This window comes from Diplotaxodon limnothrissa, linkage group LG15, assembly GCF_057381915.1.
Source record: "Diplotaxodon limnothrissa isolate DT_005_m linkage group LG15, D_limnothrissa_male_GT1.1, whole genome shotgun sequence".
Taxonomy (NCBI): domain Eukaryota; kingdom Metazoa; phylum Chordata; class Actinopteri; order Cichliformes; family Cichlidae; genus Diplotaxodon; species Diplotaxodon limnothrissa.
This window is the reverse complement of record NC_140610.1, coordinates 42022742-42042952: the sequence shown is the minus strand read 5'-3', so window position 1 is coordinate 42042952 and position 20211 is coordinate 42022742. Positions and strand designations below refer to the sequence as shown.

The 20211-nt window shown below is 41.5% G+C and overlaps 1 protein-coding gene across 1 annotated transcript in view; it reads left to right on the top strand.

Moving 5' to 3' along the window:
• The window catches only part of ptprfa (protein tyrosine phosphatase receptor type Fa), a 270063-nt gene that overhangs the window by 92055 nt on the left and 157797 nt on the right, over positions 1 to 20211 (top strand). The window lies entirely within an intron of this gene.

Below are 20211 nucleotides of genomic sequence, written 5' to 3'. Positions count from 1 at the left end.
TAAATGTGACGGAATCCAATGCACTGTGTTCAAGCTCCTGCCTGCTTTGTGCTTTTGTTTCCCTGCCTTAGCACAGGCTATTATGTTACATATGGGATTATATAAATGCTGAACATAATACACCAGGGCCTCATGTTCACGCACTGACAATATATTATGAAACTTTAGACAGAGAAGCTCTCAAATCCCTCCTGGAATCTGTGGCTCTCTCACGACCCGGTCCACAGAGGGGATTGGACGTGCAGGTCATTAAAGGGATACCTCTGCTCCTACTTGTTTTAATGTGGGAGTTTCTATGATGGGTTGAGCTGAAAATGGCAACTGCTGTAATGTTAGCATTCCTAAGTGGAAAGCAGTGGGCACTGCCAGTAGCACGCTGGCTCATTGGTTTCTGTCTAGGGGAGGATTGCTGGACTGATTGAGAAGTACTGGCACTAACAAGCTGTCTTAGAAGTATCCAGGGAAGAAACTTTTCCCTCACACTCTAAGTGGAGAAGAAATAGAATTGACTGGAATTCAGATTTCTGAGTTATCTCTAACTAAAGTGATGCTTCAGAGACTAGAATAGAGGGTCAGGGTAAGACTCCTGGTGCTTTACTTTCTTAATGAGGAAGAGGAGTCTGTAAGCAGCCCAGTGAGAGACCAAGAAACATGGAAAATTTATGTCCACGTTCAAAGGGATTCTTTTTTTGATCCCAAATCTCAGCCGATTTTCAGATAGATGTCTTTACATGACAGCAGTATCTACAGAAACAAGCATATCAACCAGCACCAGGTACAGGACATCTTTCTCATCAGTGTGCAGAATTATTCTTCACGGGTAGAAACTATTATTTTATTTAGTTTCTTTTTAATACTAACCGATTGTGTTGATGTCAGAACAAACTATTTATCTTGGTATAAATTTGCCCAGCTCTAGTTACAGAATACATGCCGTTACGTTACCCAATCAGAGTAACGTATTCTATGTGGCGCCGTTTGTAAACTGAAACACCCTGAAGTGTTTAATGACGGCATTTTTCCACGTTTAGCTCAAAACCTCACAAAAACACGTCTTTTTGAGTCATTTTTTACAACATTTACTAAAATATTTGTAACTTTTTATATTTAAAACACCATTTTTAACATTAAATCTAAATGTTAAGTCTAAACATGCACACCTGTGTGCTCAGAACCAGTCCAAACATCTTTGTCTGTGTTTCTTCATTATTATTTAACATCCATAACATGCAGTTCCTGCCCCACAACTCAAGTTGAGAGTTGGTTGTGAAGTCTAACTAAACAGTGTCACTGCTGCCATCAAAAGTCGTTGTGCTTCCTCAGTGAGCCAAATGAATGAACCTCATCCTATATTCATGCAACCGTCCCCTAATCCGCCCAAATGTGTAAAAATACAAACAGAATAAATGTGTCTTGCTAACCACGCCTCACCCTCCGGTCCAAATGTCAAAATCAAGACTTCACAAAGTAACATGTGACATTACTGTGGCCACCCACTGACATTTTTCATTTACAGGCTGAGAGAGAAAGAGCAAGCTACAACTGTGGGTGGAAAAGGTGAAATAACTCAATCTGACAACAAGCTAACTCATTTGAAAGCTACACAGACAACACATGCAGCTCGTTAGTTTTAATTAGAACCCCCTCTTCCCTTCGATAGCACCAACTGGACCAAAACTGCCTCGTTGGTGTCGAATTTTAGCGCCGTTTAAACCACCTGAGTATCAGATAAAACCTTCTGCTGGAAAATGGTGTTTTTGCATCGTGTTGTTCAAAAAATATCTTTAGGGAATGACAAAAGCATGATCCATACCAAAAATATGTGAGCGCCAAACAACAAGCAATGAGGCTGAAGAAGTAACTTTTTGATCACGTGAGGGGAATAAAGATGTGACAAGAAAAATAAACTTTCTTCCTGTTTCTCCCAAGTGTGGTTCAGCATTGTTCTAATTGAACAGACTGTGGGTGGAGGATATTGAGGTATGATAGTCTTTTACCCGGAGGCAGACAGAGATGACACGTAGACAGCGGAGGCATTGTCCCAGCCGCTACCCAGCTTTTGTTTTCTCCATCACAGGAAAATAGCCAGACAACCAGTTGAGACAGATCCACATGCATCTCCAGCTGCCTGAGCCTCTGCCATGCTGTGTCTTGCCAGGTTTTTCCTCTATTTTCCTTCTTCTTATGCCTGTTATTACTTTTCAGTGTGGATTATTAATGCTGTTTCTATAGCATTTGCAAACTGGCTGCTATTCAGTTCTTGTCAGGAAGTGTCTTTCTGCTGACAAACTGACAGATGATTATTCATCTTTGTGTTTGTTTTTCATTTTTCCTGTTTGTACAGTAGAATGCTTTTGAATCTCAGAAGCCATTTGTTTGAGTTTGTCTTTTTAAAGCTCTGCATTTTCAGACACTGGCTTATAAAGTAGGCACATATGACACTTAACTGACCCAGGCTCATTATTTTTTATTTTTACTGAATAGATTCCATCTGTTTGCTTTTGTCTTTCTCTTATATTTTCTATTTACTTATCTTTTTCTCATATTCTTAGATTTTTTTTACCCATGAATAAGGGAAACTTTTCATACTCAGCCGACAAATTTCAGGAACTATGGGAATCTGGGTTCAGCGAAAGGTTCAAGGTTCAAGGTTCTTTATTTGTCACATCCATAGTTATACAAGTATAACACACAGTGAAATGTAGCCTGACACGCTCCTCGACATGTGCAAAAATTGGGGGGGGGGGGGGGGGGGGGGGGGGTAGAGGAAGAACATTATATATATATATACAGACATATAGTATATACACTGGGTGAATGTGCAGTAGTAGCAGCAGCAAGCAGGTGAATTCTGTACATTAATATGAATAGACATCTGACTATTTTACAGGATAGACAATATAAACATATTTAAAATTAAAGGAATTTGAAATGTACATTGTGCCTTGGTTTAGTGTCTGGAAGAGTCCTGTCTCAGTCAATTATAGATGATGTGAGAGGGCGGGTGTGTGTGTTTAGGGCACGGATGGCTTGGGGATAGAAGCTCCTCTTGAGTCTCTCTGTCCTTGCCCGGAAGATGCGGAACCTTCTACCAGATTGCAGAAGTTGGAACAGTTTGTTGCCAGGATGGGACGGGTCCTTCAGTATCTGCGCTGCTCTAGTCCGGCATCTCCTGGTGTAGGTGTCCTGAAGCGGGGGGAGAGCAATCCTGCAGCAGCGTTCTGCTGTACGGATCACTCTCTGGAGAGCTTTTTGGTCCTCCTAATGTCAAACGATTATCGTTTGACATTAAACATTCCTCAGGGTGAATAATGAATGAATGCTACATCATTTGCACCCTGTGATCACTTTTTGTCCTTTATCTAAATACTTTCTTTAAAAACAAAACAAATTAATCACAACTAAATTCACTTTGACATGTTGAAGCCTTGGAAGGCCCTCTGAGGCTGGACAGAAAGCTGGAGCAGCCACACAGACCCCAGCTTACAGTGACGGTTCAGTGTGGCAGCAGAGCTCTTCTTAATCATTGGTAGGACTGTAAAACCTCTAGTCTTTACTGCTGCTGTTGTGTATTTGTGACTCACTAAATAAGCCATAAGCAGAGCCCTGACACACAGAGTGTTTTAGCCACAAAAAACACTATATTGTGCTGTAATGCTAGTGACGCATGAATGGCTCTGCCTTAAAGAGCAAAACAAATTCTTCTTCCGGAGCTCAGACTTTAAAGCAACAAAGGTCTGAGGTCAGACCTGACCAGTGAAACCAAACAACGGCCCCTGCTTATGTTATTAGCGTTGCACCAGCATCATTTGCATTTAGCCAGAAAGGTTTTACTAGATAGAAATGGCTTTCTTAGCCAACTGTCAACACTTAAACTGTAAAGGAAACTCAGTCTGTTCTACACGTGTGGAAAAGGCTTCTTGTACAGCGGCTGTAAGAGTTCAAAAGCTCTACAACTTAAGGAAACACCAGAAAATAGAAACATGCATCAAAAGCACACAAAATACAATGGAAGTTGAGTAAAACACAACAGAAATAGGAAAAAGATGTCAAAGCTGACAAGCAAACAGTAAATGGCAGCAAACAGCAAACATGTATCTAACATGTATCACAACACCGATGAATCCTCTGCTTGTTTTAATCACATTTCAATCCTTCGGTCACCAAAAAGAGAAAACTGGGCAAGAACAAGCATAAACGTCCAATACTTCATGTTCAAAGCAATGTCAGAGAATCATAAGAACCAGGCTGGTTTCATTGTGTATGTTATATTAGTGTTCACACTGACATTAGCAAAGTGTTTAATACATGAAACACGCTGCACAGAGCTTGTTGGAAAAATCTCACTGGATCAGTTAATTCTCAACATAAGCAGCTGCACTTATCGACTAGGACTTTACATCCTAGCCTTTAGCTGTTGCATCTGTCCACTAGTGCACAATTTCACTCAGTGTCAAGGGTTTCCTGCTGATTTTATACTTTTATTGGAGACAACACTTTGGCCTTCTCTCTGCAGCCTGAAGGCTGGTAATGTTCTTGAAGTGTTTTCAAAGCTGTGCTGGCTCTAAGGCCAGCACCTTACCTCCTGTAGACAGGTTAAGGATTGGAGACTGAAGGCAGTGGTGGGGGCGGGTGATGGAGTGGACAGAGCCCCAGGAATGAACAGCCATGCGTCACTGTTATTATATCACATGAGCACGAGTCTACCCACTCTCCCCACCCTCACCCCCCCATACACACCCATACACACCATACAAGTGGATGTTCCACATAATTATTGTCATCCATCACCCATACAGGCTCTACAGGCCATGCAGAGGCTGGCTGCCTTCATATGCTCTCACCGAGCTGTAGGAATCCCACATACCAATTTTTCTCTTTCTGTCATACAAGTGTGATGGCAAACCCGCAGTTACTGTTGTGTAATATAACACACTTTTGATTTCCATGTCAGTAGATGGACCGATATGTTACTTTAATACCAGTTCAAATAAGCTAATCCATCAATGTCTCATGGCCGACTACAAAGTCTTAACACCAAATCACTTAAGAATATGATCCAGCACTTGGATACTTGTTGTTTAAAGAGATTTCCCTTCTCTCTGCACGTCTTTGGTAGGTCATCGTTTACAGGATGAGGACTGATTTGAGAGAGCGCGATAAGGGAAAACATTGTGGCTGTCGAGTACTGTCGCGCTAAAGCAGTGAACAAGCTTGTAAAGACACTTTAACATGCAGCCTTGTTTAAATTGACTTCCAGAGGAGGGTACATATTGATTAAACAGTAAAAATGGAAATGCACACCAGCTTAAGTTTAGGGGATTAAAGAAAAGGTAGGAAGTTTGAGCACGGACAGAAGTTGAAATGGCAGCTACAGTTCTGAAAGGGAAAAAATCTTCAGCGAGAGAAATGAACATCCATCAGATAAAAAAACTGCCAAATGTGTGAGCCGGCCTTTATTAGAATTTCCTCCAGTCTGCCTCGATGGTACCTTTGATAATATTTTGGAGCCTTGATAAAGTCCTAATCATCATTTTTCGATATTCCTTCCTACGACTCTTTTTCTTTTTTCTGGAGAAGTTATTAAGCCCTTGAACATTTGACTTTCTGTAGTGAGCGGATCCATTTTGAAGATGTGTTATTTTGTCGTGAGAGTGCCCCTCATGTGGTGGGCATGGGTCATAGAGGGACCCGCCACCAGCTAAGCCATTTAGAGCAAACGTTCATTAAGAACTTGGTTGGAGGCTTTTAGCCTGCTATGCATTCAGCCTCATGGCCACAGTGGGGGTTTGTTTTAGCTTTGGGCTCAGTGCCAGGAATTTCCTTCGTCGTCTGCTCAGTCACCATGGCCATCGCTTATTCCTCCTAATTACATCCTCTACTAACATATTCATCGGCATGATGGACGAGTTTATCAACCAGGAGCGTTGCTGTTTATTCTGGCAGTCTTTCAACACTGAGGTTATAACGTAGACTTTGCTAGCAGTTAATACAAAGGTGTAGGGGGTATCAATGATTCCCCTTTGCTTTTTTAAAATTAAGTTTCCAGTGTAGTTAACCCCCTTCCATCTTCATTGCTCTCTTTGCCTTCAAGTCATCCAGTTAATAGATTAGAAGCACACATCACTGGGCAGAAATGCTTTCTGGGCTATTGACAAGGTACTCAAGCACATCAGCTCAATCACCCCCTGTTGCTCTGTTGATGAGTAGCACTGCAATCACATCGGGTATAGAGGGCACGGTCAAAAGACACAGTTAACATTTTATAACAAAGGAGACGAGGATGTACGCAAACCTGAATGGCTGTTGCTGGCTGTTATTTTACCTTCAGAATTAACCAACTTTACCCACTTAATCCGCTGCCAAACATCCTCATGTTACTTTTTGTTCTTTTTTCAACCATTTCTTGGTCCTGTGTGTTTGCCCGGTTGAACTGTGGGATGTAGTCTTGGTCACAGCTTAGAGACTGAGTGTCGGTACAATTGCAACAACATTTTCTTGGATGTGTTGAAGCTAAAACACGTGCTGTGTAATAAAGTTACAGTTAGCTGCATAATGCCCATGTTGGCTGATTGTGTTGACCGTCCGTGTTAGTTTAATATGTTGTTACATTACTGTTAAAAATCTGTTACATTTAAATGCATTTTTTAAGTTGGTGAGCATTTGTATTTAAGTATAGATGGTTTTCATTGGAATGATATTAGCACTACACAATACACAGAAAACATTTGGGCTGGTTAATAAATGATGTTACTGGACTGCATTGTTCTTTTTAATAGCACTTTTCCACTCTGCTGGAGCACTCAAGGTGCTCTATACAGCATGCCTCATTCACCCATTAATACAAGTGCTTTCTATCTAACATTCACATAGGAGACCAATACGCAGCAATCGGAGAAGGGTGCAGTAGCTTGGCCAAGGGTACGTTGGCATACAGACCAATGGCTAGCAGCCATTGATACAGACTGGAGCAGTCAGGGCTCTAAACACCAACCTTGCAGTTTGTGGATGACCTGCTCTAGCTCCTGAGCTACAGTCACCCCTGATAACCTATTTTGAAAATGTTCAGCTAAATTAACAAATCAGCCCCAGGGGTCAGGTTGCTAGTAGGCATCAGTTGCCCAGATATCCCTGTAATGTATTTGCCACTATGTCGGGGGTCAGGGGACGCCTCTATAGACTTTCCATGAAGCTGATCAAATTCTAGTTTACCCATGTGGCCTTCATAAAACTGGCTTTTTCTGGCTAATGTTAGCTTATGAGCTAATGTTAGGAATCCCTTCTAACTTGAACAAATTTCTTAATATTGACTGTAACAATATTAAAGGAGCGTTCCTATGCTTAAACTCTGGCTAAAACAGTTTTTAAGGAAGAAATCAGGTTTTTGATTCTGGCTTATCTTCAAACTTAGATTGGTTATAAAATGAAGCAGTAGCTGACTAACATCAGTTTGCTGTGTTAAAACTGTTCAACTGTTAAAATGGGTTTCTGATTGTGGGGCTTTTGTTGAGTTTTGAAACTTTTATTGGGAACTATTGGTTTAATAATTGTATTGATTAGTGGACTAGGCGAGTATCAGCGAGGAGCATCCTTTGGATTTTCACAGAAAATAAGTCCATGTTTTAACATAGACAACCAGCACAGTCAAGGAAAGACTTTATTACATAATCTCTTCATACATTAGCCTAAAAAAACTAATAGATATAAATGTTACAGAGAGCACATTTAACTACAGAAGTTTTGTTTTGGACCATCATGTGACCTCGTCATGCCAGGACTGAATTGTTTGTTACTGAGAGCAGTTTCAGCAGGAATGTGAGCAATGCAGCCTGGGTAAATGCTGCATCCTTAGGATTATCAGCAGCATGCTATGCTAATGATGTAGCTCAGCAAGTGTGTGTGTGTGTGTGTGTGCGCGCGCACTGATATGTCAGCTCTGGCAGCTGCTCTGTGTTTGGACACAGGAGCCCGGTGAGGCGGCTGGCTGTGACAGGAACCCTGTGGGAGCTGCTGTGGATTCCCTCTCCACAGTAATTAGAGTGGGCAGGATGCTGGAGTAAACACACACACACACACACACACACACACACACACACACACACACACACACAGAGCATTTTATGCATCATACTGCACAACAATAATTAAGTCAAGTCAAGTCAAGTTTATTTATAGAGCACATTTAAAAACAACCAAGGCTGACCAAAGTGCTGTACAGTAAATACAGATAAAAATACAATAGAACACAATTTCGTAATAACACCTCGCTGATAAAAATAAAATAAAAATATATAAAACAAATAAATTAAACCTTTCTAAAAGCCAATGAAAAGAGGTGAGTTTTAAGAGCGGTTTTAAAAGTTTCTAGGCTTTTGGAGAGTCTGACGTGAGGAGGTAAACTGTTCCACAGTCTGGGTGCAGCCACAGCAAACGCCCTCTCTCCCTTTGTCTTTAATTTATACCTGGGAACATCTAAAAGCATCAGATCGGCTGACCTCAAAGATCTCCTGGGGCGATAAGTTCTAAGGAGTTCTGACAGGTAAGAAGGTGCAGTGCCATTTAAAACCTTAAAAGCCAGCAGTAAGATTTTAAAATCAATCCTAAAGGCAACTGGGAGCCAGTGGAGAGAGCAGAGAACCGGAGCGATGTGGTCTCTTTTTTTTGAACCGGTCAACAGGCGAGCGGCAGCGTTCTGCACCAGTTGAAGGTGATGTAGACAGGAACGATCTAGGCCAGCATAGAGGGAATTGCAGTAGTCTAGCCGTGAAGTAATAAAAGCATGGACCACTCTTTCTAGAATTAAGGTGATTCCATGAGCTGTAACCTCCTGTTCCCATGATTAAAACTGATAAGCAATGATTTATTTCATTCAGAGTTTATTAAAGAAAAGAGATGCTGGTAGGGTTTGCAGTAGCACCGCAGGACATTCTCCTATAATATTTGCATATACGTATACATGGGCTTGCTTCAGAGACTGAATCAGCTCATGATGACGCGCTCAAACTGGGGTTGTGTTGGTGCAGCCAAAAATACATAACTGCTGTAGAGGCTGTGAGCCATGTCCCAACTGTGGTTCATATAATTTGCATTGATATTTTTTTCTTACAACCTTGAAGTTCCTAACATGAAAGTGAGCTGGTAGTCCACAGGTGCTGTAAAGAAATTTACAAACCCAAATCTACAGGCTGGAGAAGTGTCAAAAAGGAATCTGATTACTGGAACTTGAGCTTTTCAGTGAACTTTTGGGATGTTGATTATTGCTGTTTTGCTAAAGGCCATGCGCCATTACCTCTACAGCCTCCTATGGCCAACTTGGAGGCTCTCTTAAATGGGACAGTTATCTCTTGGAAGCCTATATTGCTGTGGCCAGTATATCGAGGCACTGACTCAAAAGGACAAAACAGCACTGGATCAGGCCGTGTGCACACTCTCCGTCCACACTGAGACGGCGTTTGTGGTCAAGGAAAACTGAGCTTTTTTAAAACACTCTCCGAAGTGGATACATTTTAAAACGCCGTCTGATAACAATGTTAATATGCTGAATATGTTGTCTCATGAAAAAAATGTACTTCTGTAATTCAAGCCTGCCCATTTTTAAAATAGATATTTCAAATTTCTAGAAGGAAAGTAGCCAGAATACATTAAACAATCTGTCTCAAGCCATTAGTTTACTAACCATTCATAGGACAGGTGCCTGTGTGGATGTCCCTGCCTAGCCTACCAAAGAGACTCAAACATGTAATATGAATGTACCAGTCAGTCACCAGTAAAGCTCCTAATTATCTTCTATGGCCATGCAGCGGGCTGCAGAGGTGTGTGGCCATGGTTGAATTAAAGGAGATATCGTGTTCTATCTGTCAAAATCGCCTCGGTCAGAATGATGGATAGAGGCTCCATCGGGTGCATAATTCCATCTAAAGAGGAAAATTCCTCCTTCATTTTAAAGCAGCGATGCCAATTACAGCTACAGCTCAGGTCTGCTGGGCCGGCTGCTCCTCCACGCAGAGCTGCCTTTCTGGAACACTGAGCACTGAAACCCTACTAAACACATTCAGATTGGAGCTTTTCTGACATATTCATGCCCTTCAACAGCCAGTCTCACACCGGTGCGCTCACATACACACTGAAACACACAAATACGGATGCACACAGGTAGTTCTCCAGGGAAACACTGCAACCTGTGAGCGAGCAGTGGTCTGCAGAAGAGGAGGATGCCTTGGAGAGTGGTTTGAATTTTCCATCACCAGCAACTGTCGGAAAAGACGAAAAGTAAACTCCCTTCATTTTACCAGCCAAATCGTACTTTTATATCTCTGCATAATGCATGCTCATATCAATCCTTAGCCCCCAATAAGACAGATTAAAGTAGTTGTAGGGATTTTTCTCCTCCCCTGATCCAGTGCATGTTCTTGTAAGAGGGCATATTTAGTATAGGGTCGATGCTGCTGCGGTGACTTCTGCATTAAAGAGATTTCAGACTCAACTATCTGCCATCTTCCTCTGTCGTTTATCTCCCCACAACAGGCCCAACACTCAGCTTCCATGCTCAAAGGCTCATACTGACGAATATAGCCTACAGTACACAGAAGACACACAATGACAGACACACACAAGCCATACAGCGACTTGGTGTTGCACACTGATAAAGAAGCAATTAAAGCCATCAGATTTCAGTGTCGAGTAAGAATAGCGGTTTATTTACTTATTGGTGCTCCCCTCTGCCTCAGTCACTGGTGACATTGAGAGTTACTTTATTTATCTAGTTGGAGAAGTTCTCACTCTGAGCACCACTGAGAATTTGAAGAGCACCCCTGTTTTTATTTACTAATGTTATCTTGAACTTACGGACACTTTCCTTAACTTTTTCTTCATGCCGTGCACACCTGTCAGGGTTTTACCTGCAGTGGCATCAGAAGACACAATGCAATGATCCCCTCGGGAAACCCTAACAGAGAGAATGACACCTCTCTGTTTAAGTGATGAGCAGATGTCTGTAGAGTGTAAATGAATTTAGAGCTCAGCAGAGGGTACCACACATGTGCTGTGCATTTTATTTACTCGTACATTTTTTTCAGGAGCACGTTTGTCCTTTAAGCTGATTTGGTAAATCTGATTCACACAGTTGTTGATTAGGAGACTGTCCTCACTCCAACCTGCTTTCCCCAACACCAAGGCTTAATTGCCAGTTGTTTAAAAAGAGGTGAATGCTAACTGTCTACATAGCAAGTTTGTCAGTAATAACTTAGATCAGACTAAAATGCTGATTTTGACCCTGGATTCATGCTGCATACTGTATACGTCACACTGGAAATTCCCTTTTTGAGACGTCACCATTAGTTTTGGCTTCTGCCATGTTGGTTTCATTGAACCAGATGTGACCAAACATTGATGAGAGAGAGTTAAGTTATTACTTAATGCTAGCCTCCTTCAACGGTCCCTCGTGGACACAGAAATCAGAGCCTTTACTTGGCCACAATTTTAAGAAGAATTAACTCTGTTCTCAGATCTTTGCTGTCTGCGAGTTCTTCAGACCATGTCCTTGGTTTTGTGTCCCAGCTGATCTCAGAGCCCTTGGGACAAGATAATTTCCCTCATGCAGTGCTTAGAGCTCTCCACAGTTCTGTTACTTGGCAAAAGAACTGAGCCTGTCATCCGTCCCTCGTGATTAAACACATCATGGTCAGGAAAAGTAAAAATGAGATATCTGATGACACTAAATCAGATTTTCAGTTCACCATCATCAGAGTTTTTAAATATGACAGGTGTCTTTGATAATCAGGACACCTCTGGTTCATAACAGTCTGACTCTCGTGGCTTGTAAATTAGATCACTGGTTCTTTCTTGCATTTCTCATATAGTGTTCAACAACAGCACTAAATTCGTCCAACCAACATCTGTGTTATTACTGCACAACTTTGCTCTAGTTTATTTCCTGAAGATGTATTAACTGAGCTCTAATAAGCCAACGTACACACACTTGTACGTTTCTTTGTATGAAGCACAGCAGGCTAAAGAAGGCTGGTAGTGTACCGGGGATGTATATAGGCCAGCAGCCTGGTTCAGCCCTCAGGATATTTTCTGCTCTGTTATTCCAGCATTATATCCTGACAGCCTCAGGCCAATGCAATTTATGGCGAGTACTGACTCAAGGCCATTCCCAAAGGCTGCCCCAAAACCCCTTCTTAGAATGCACCACTACAAAAATTATACAGTATAATATTTATTTAACAAATATATTGATATAATAAACCTTTAAAATACCAGAGATAGTAATGAACCTCATTAATGTTGAAAATATGTTCATGAAAATCTTCTGCTGCTGTGTGATTACAGATTTTTATTTGGGGGGGCTGTGACTCAGTGTCAACCAACTGGAAGGTCGGTGGTTCAATTCCTGGTTACTCCAGTCTGCATGGCAAAGTGTCTTTAGGCAACTTACTGAACCCCCTGTTACCTGTAATATATCTGTCAGACTGTGGTACTTATATAGTATATAAGTATATATAGCTTTAGTCAGTGAGAGTAAAAATGCACTACATAAGTACCAGGATATTTTCCCCATTCCTTATTTTAATTTAATAGAGCTGTGAAATAACTGGAAAAAGAAAAAATGTCACTGTAAAACAAAATGCATGTTCATGCATATACATTTCTCAGGCTGACCTTTTCTTAAATAGCCACTTCCTTAGTTAATTGTCAAGGGCGACCGTGGCTCAGGGGGTTGGGAATCGCATCTGTAACCGGAAGGTCGCCGGTTCGATCCCTGGGCTCTCTGTCCTGGTCGTTGTGTCCTTGGGCAAGACACTTTACCCTACTTGCCTACTGGTGTTGGCCAGAGGGGCCGATGGTGCGATATGGTGGCCTCGCCTCTGTCAGTCTGCCCCAGGGCAGCTGTGGCTACACCTGTAGCTGCCTCCACCAGTGTGTGAATGTGAGAGTGAATGAATAGTGGTATCGTACAGCGCTTTGGGTGCCTTGAAAAGCGCTATATAAATCCACTCCATTATTATTAATTGTTCAGTTACAGAAAGCAAAGTCAGATAAAAAGATTATTTGGTTTGTTGTTGTTTTTTCTTTTGTTTTTAACAATAGTGCAATCATACATCCTTCCATCACACCCAGCATCTATAGGTGCTCTATTGCTTTATTAACTATTGGATTAGATCTCAATATGGAAATAATGTAGTTGATCAAGCACGATGGCATGTTTCAGATCATGCTGTGTAAAGCTACAGCTAGTTAGGAAAAGTTATGTGAGAAAGTCGAGCACCTGTGCAGCTAGATACTGTTATTAATATTATTAATATGAAAAAAGCCCATGTAGAAACTCAGCAGTATATGTTACAGTAACTGGCATTAGACTTCAGTCTTTCCTGCTTCTGTGCTCTTCTTCTTCTTTTGTCTTCTAGATGAAGAATTATTTGAAGCTTTTTGACAGGCAGCTTGAGGTAATATACAAAATGTTCAGGTTAGCATGCTACTCAGCTGCTCTGGCTCATCTCGTCTCAAAATAGCACTTCAAACTTCTAAAGGCATAAGTAGCGGCCAGTCCTTCTCTTGGTCCAGCATAAAGGGATTGTGTTTTCCTTTGTCATGTGAATAAAAAACCTAAAGTGACAATGGCTGAAACTCTTGGAGAGTACCAAAAAGGTGATTCTGTTCATCTGGGCGCATCATTTTCAACGAGAAACGTTTCATCACTCCTCCAAGTGACTTCTTTAGTGTCTTGGAAAGCGTCCATTGGAGAGCAGATGAACGAGGTATTAAAGTAGGGTTTGTTTTGAGCCTATACTCAGAGCTAACGCTTCCCTACACAGTGCTTATGACATCACCTCAGAGGTTCCTGTACGTGTTATTGACCCGTTCATCATGCAGGTTTTTGTTGTTGGAGTTTTTTTCATCCTGTAGCAGTGACTGTGGATGATAAAACACACACTGGCATAAAGTCACATAACGGACACACATTACAGTGTAACACAACTGGGCCAAGAAACAGAAATGTAACATTTAGGACCTGCACAGAAGTGATCGCGCTTACTTGAAGGGGGGGTGGGGGGACTGTTACCTTTTTCTGCATTACACGTGATTTCCTAAACGTTTGGTTCACGACTGCATTATGCAAATTATCTTATTTTTACATTACATTACATGTGATAATTACCAAGCCATTACTTGGTAATTATCCACACATGCAGAAGTGAAGTGTAACACTAACTCTTTGGCCTGTGAGTAAACTCCACAGACAACAAAGCATTCAAAGGCTTGGCTTCAAAAAGCTTCTATTATTAGGAAACGGGTATGTGGGTGGGGGTGGGTGGGGTGTTCCCTGTGTGTATAATCATTATTTGTATTCATGTGCATGCCTGTGTGTGTGCACTACATATAATAGAACAGGCAGTCAGAGATAAATGAGAAATGCAAATAAATTCACAGAACTAATTACTCCTTATGAAATCGAGTGAAGGTCAGTCAGGTGTGCTGAGACCTTGGGAGAAAGCTTTGTGTGTGTTGCTAAAGTGAAAAGAAATAAACAGTGAAAAAATGAAATGCAGAAAATTACCTACGGAGGATATTTTTTAAAAAGTTTTAAGTGCTCATGTAGAGCACGTTTGGTCCTGAATTCTAATATAATGATTCTAACACAAAGTTAGCTTCCTGCTACGATATGTCGTCTTCCTTTTGTCTTCATGTTGGGTCTTTGTCACCCTTGTTTATTTTTTACTTTATTTATGTTGTTAAATTTATTGTCTTAAGTCTTTGAGGTCCACACCAAGAAAAAACAATGGAAAATTTTTGTTTGCATTTCTTATTGACTTGGATGAGTAATAACCACAATCAATAATTATTTTTCAATAGACCCTGTAGTTTTTAAAATATTAATCTCTACCAAATGGTTGAGATGTCACTTCATGGTAAACGTATGACCGGTAATCACAGGCTCCATGGCCCTTCTTCATCAGGTCTTTGTCTGCCATCAGGGGAGCTCCACCGGTGCAGTTTGGTCATACAGTACCAATGCACCTGACACCAGAGGAGGTGTGCAAGTTCTGGACCAAGATGAAACTTGTGAAGAGCTGAGGTTCGTTTATGGGTTTGTATAGTGTTTTTTTTTTACCCCTTAGAGGGAGCTTCTGTTGCTTTTCACTGAGGGGAGCATTGAAGAACATAGACCCCCCTGATACAGCAGCAAGTCGTGGATGATGCCAGACGAACCTGCTTGGCAGAACAATTTAAAGCCCCACTCATCTGGTTTGTTGGCAATATACTGGTGGGGAGTGCCAGCCCATGGGAGTGCCATGTGTAAATGTGTGATTTCCACATGTTATTCTTGATTTTTACAACATTTACTAACTCAGAAAGTTACAAAAATGACTTACTGAGGAAATTATTTCAGCATATTCTTGCTGTGCTAACACTTAATGTGATTTATCAACAGCAATGGATAAACAAAATAGGTTTAGTGGTCTGATTTTATGGCCAATAATCAATTTGAATAACATTTAGGTTATGTTAGCAGTAGCACCATAAAGTGACAAATCAACCTTTTGGTTGACCACTTTTAAAAAATAAATTATTAAACATTTAATTTCACTTTTTTAATGCTGTCAGGTGACACACATCTGTTTAGTAAGTCTTCTAACACTATCATAGATCAAAAAATTATATCCTTCCACCTTAGTTTAATCAAAAATGGTTGGAGAGAGTTATAAGAAGAGCCAACCGTTTACATTCACAGCGCCTTCTGGTGGATTTTTTGGGCATTACAGATGTAAACCAATTGGTAGAAAAGACTCAATAATGTAGGTCAATTTCAGTGAAAGCCTCAGTTAGATATAGGGCCTGAAAATGTGCTCTACCAATTGGTTGGGCAGAACCGTGTAAATGTGTCCGTCTGTGTACGTGTTTCTGCTTGGACACGGAGACGGGCTTTCACCCCCACAAACACGCTCCAGTGCAGTCCTCCAAAATCCCGACTGCACATTGTTGGACTCTGATGACACGTCAGTACTTCAGACTGCAGGCATACAACTGCTCACAGACTGCCTTCACACACGCATAAAACAAGCATTAGTAATACACCGTATATAACAAAGATGCAGCAACAGTGTTGTCAGATTGGTTTCCGCAGGACTGAGTGCCAAGTTATCAGCTAACTAGCTTGCTTTGTGAGGTACAGCCATAAAATGTATGAGTGCAATGCACAGACAGAGATACCCGTGCTTCTTGGACAGGCTGTACCACATAGCAAGTCATTTTCTTTCTTAGATAACAGCATTAAAATATATGTATAACAAATGTGGTGCAGAGCTGCAGTTCAGGGAGGGAAATTAGCAGAAACTAGCTTTCTTTTTTCAAACTACAAGTATCCATTTGCTTATTAATAAATTCTTAAGTTCTTCTCTTCTCCCTGCTAGACTAAATGTTTCCTATTAGAAAGGTACCCTGCACATGTGGGAGCTGCTTGTTGTTTTTAATTGGAGATGCACTGGGCGAATGTTCTCAGCGCCCTGCCAAGTTCTCTCTCGCCGTCTGCTTTGTCCTGCCCAGCCACCCCTGCCCTCCTCTCTGCTCACACTGAGAGACTCCCCAGCTCTTTTAATTTGCCAGGAAGATCTTAATAAGAGCATATACCTCCTCCAGAGAGGTACTCTGGCATCTGCTTGATTAAAATGATGGATGGCGATGGGGATATGCTGTCTCAGAGAAATTGTAAGGCTCAGAGAGGCATTTTGTCTTTCCAGGCCTCTCAGGTCACCCTCTGATTGCCTCCTCCACATTGGTGAAATTTTGGCATCACTGAAGGCGCCAATGGCCTGAGGCTAATGTAGCGCCGCTCGAATGCCAAGAGTCTGCTCAGTGGTTGGTTGGGCACTAATAGCTGTCAAGTGTGACATCAGTTAACTGATCCCAAAGCTTTTCAATTGTTTTCAAGCAGCTTCGGGGTCAAGAAAGCAACAGTGCAATAAAATACATGCTCACAGTGCAACCAGAGGAACCGCAGAGCAATTCTGCTAGAACATCATTTAGGCAATATACTAGTTTATATTCCTTTCATGGATATTCAGATGGATTTTTGTTAACATAATTTGTTATAGTAAGAAATGTGTCACGTTATACAGCAATGCTGAAAGCCACATGTCAGGAATCAGTGCTCATGTACTGTGAACCATAAGTTTCACTTGTCACATTCACAAGACAGTGCAGTCCAAAATATACTGAGCTGAAGCCAATCAAAGAACAATGCTACCTATGGCACCAAGTAACAAAGCAATATATGACAGTGCATATAAACATTTATGCAATCATGTGGAAAAACTGACTGCATCCTATGACGGAGCATCTTGTCGAACCACCTGTAGCAGCAGTGACTTCATGCAATCATTTTGTGTATCAGTCTGTCGCATCATCGTGTTCAGTGCAGGTGTTGTTTAGTTCATTGAGATCTGTGGGCACTCGTTTATACACAGCTCACTTAAGCTCTGACCACAGCATTTGAACTTGGATACAACTTTTGTTTTTTCAATAGGAAGAGGGCCATGTGACACATCAGACTTATTGGTAATGTCACAAGAAAAACAATGGTGTGCTTGGTTTCAACGTAACTTTATTCTTTCATGAGTTATTTACAAGTTTCTGACCACTTATAAAATGTGTCCAATGTGCTGCCCATTGTGTTGGATTGTCAATGCAACCCTCTTCTCCCACTCTTCACACACTGATAGCAACACCGCAGGAGAAATGCCAGCACAGGCATCCAGTATCTGTAGTTTCAGGTGCTGCACATCTCGTATCTTCACACCATAGACAATTGCCTTCAGATGACCCCAAAGATAAAAGTCTAAGGGGGTCAGATCGGAGACCTTGGGGGCCATTCAACTGGCCCACGACGACCAATCCACTTTCCAGGAAACTGTTCATCTAGGAATGCTCGGACCTGGCGTGAACTGAGGGTCCTGTTCCAATTTCTGTTTTGCCTATTCTGCAAATTCTGTGGCCGATCTGGGTCATCCTCGTTGAGATGCTGTAGTAGCTGGAGTTTGTATGGGTGCCATTTGTGAGTAGCTAATATCCGCTGAAGCGATGTTCGACTAGTGCCACTCTCCAGCGACATGCGGCGAGTGCTACGCTGTGGGCTCTTGCTGAATGAAGCTAGGACAGCCACTGATGTTTCTTCATTACTGACAGTTTTCTTGCGTCCACATTTTGGCAAATCCAACACTGAACCAGTTTCACGAAACTTAGCAAGCAGTTTGCTAACTGTAGCATGGGAGATGGGTGGTCTCGTAGGGTGTCTTGCATTGAAACCTGCTGCAATGACCCGGTTACTGCGTCCACCAGATATCAACACAATTTCGATCCGCTCCTCACGTGTTAACCTCTTCGACATGTCAATGGCTGTGAACAAAGAGAAACTTGTAAATAACTCATGAAAGAATAAAGTTACGTTGAAACCAAGCACACCATTGTTTGTCTTGTGACATTACCAATAAGTTTGATGTGTCACATGGCCCTCTTCCTATTGAAGAAACAAAAGTTGTATCCAAGATGGCCGACTTCTAAATGACCACCATGGTCACCGCCCATCTTGAGGAGTTTGCCCCTCACATATACTAATGTGCCACAAACAGGACTTTAATATCACCAACCATTCCCATGTTATTACGGTGTATCCACATAAATGGCCCACCCTGTAGAGTGTACAAAGGAAATCTGGGATGCAAAATAAAAAGGGATCTTTCTGCTTCCCAGCATGAGCATTGTTGTTTCATGTGCAAAGTATTCCCTGGCAGCCACAGTCACTGTGGGAAAGTCCTTTGTGAAAATGATCCCCGTGTGCCATGTCAGGTTGCTGAGAGACGGTCTGCCTGCTGCAGGGCTGCAGAGGTGCAGTACATGTTTGAAATAATCAGGAGAATTCTCCTAACCTGGCTGCTCCTGGCTTTCCACCACACTGAGGTCAGAATAAAGTTACTACATGATCTGGAGCCCACTGTCTATCAAAGCTGTCTACTTTTACACAACTTTCTTTTCATCAGCTGAGTAACTTTGCTACCTTTTTACCAAAAAGAACTAAACTGATGTCCACAGCTCCCATTTTATATGCCAATAAAGTCTAAACAATATTAGCAAATGGAAGTGTTGCATACTGCAAAAAACAAACCAACAGAATGAAGTGGGCCAAATGGCTTTTGTCTTATAAGAAGTATCAAAAATATCTTTACAAATACAATCTTACCTCAATTATGAACCTCTAAATAGTCAGTTCAATGTTGCTTTATGTCTGTGCAACCTGTAATCAACTTTGCAATCATTATCTTTCTTACTGAAACCTGATGCTAAAAATCTACCTTGCCTGCAGTGATTTCTTCTCCTCTTGGCAGATGTAAAATTGCTCATTGCTGTCGTCACCAAAGCTAAATTGAGATAGAGAGAGTTTTGTTGTGTCAAAGAGCTTTTGTCAATTGTACGACAACAACGTGAGGCCCATGTTGTCCGGTCAGCTGCTCAAGAATAGCTTATAGTTGTTAAGCTGCGGGATCAGCGCGCACAGCGATCTGTAACTACGAAAACACTTTTTGGTATTAAACTACAACACATGTCTGCAGACAGCCTTTAAATGAATAAGGTGCACCTGTTGGCATTTTATTGTTTTTATAAAAGCATTGAATGAGCAGCCAATAACACTACTGTATACTGTTACAAAAAACAGCTTAAAAAAACGGTAATATTCTGGGAGCTGGGGCGCCAAAATACGACCGTAAAATAACAGAAAATAACTTCCTCATGAAAATACGGTTATTTCCAGTAATGAAAATAGAGTTTGTTGCGCTAATTTTACATGGGATTCTGCCTTTTCCAAGTGCTTTTAGACATTAAATTAGGAACATTTTAACGTGATCAAACAATGAAATTACCTATAAACAAAGTGAATACGTAAATGTACAGAAATATACAGTTAAATAATAATGGATTGCATGCCCTGGGACAGAGGCAAGGCTGCCATATCGCACCATCGGCCCCTCTGGCCATCACCTGTAGGTGGTAGGTGAAGAGTCTTGACCACGGACACAAGGACCAAGAGTGTCCGAGGCGGGGCTCGAACCGGCAACCTTCTGATCACAAGGCGAACTGCCAACTCTTGAGCCACGATCGCCCTAAAGAGCAATGATAATACTTATGTGATGTAACACAAGCTTATAGGAATCATGT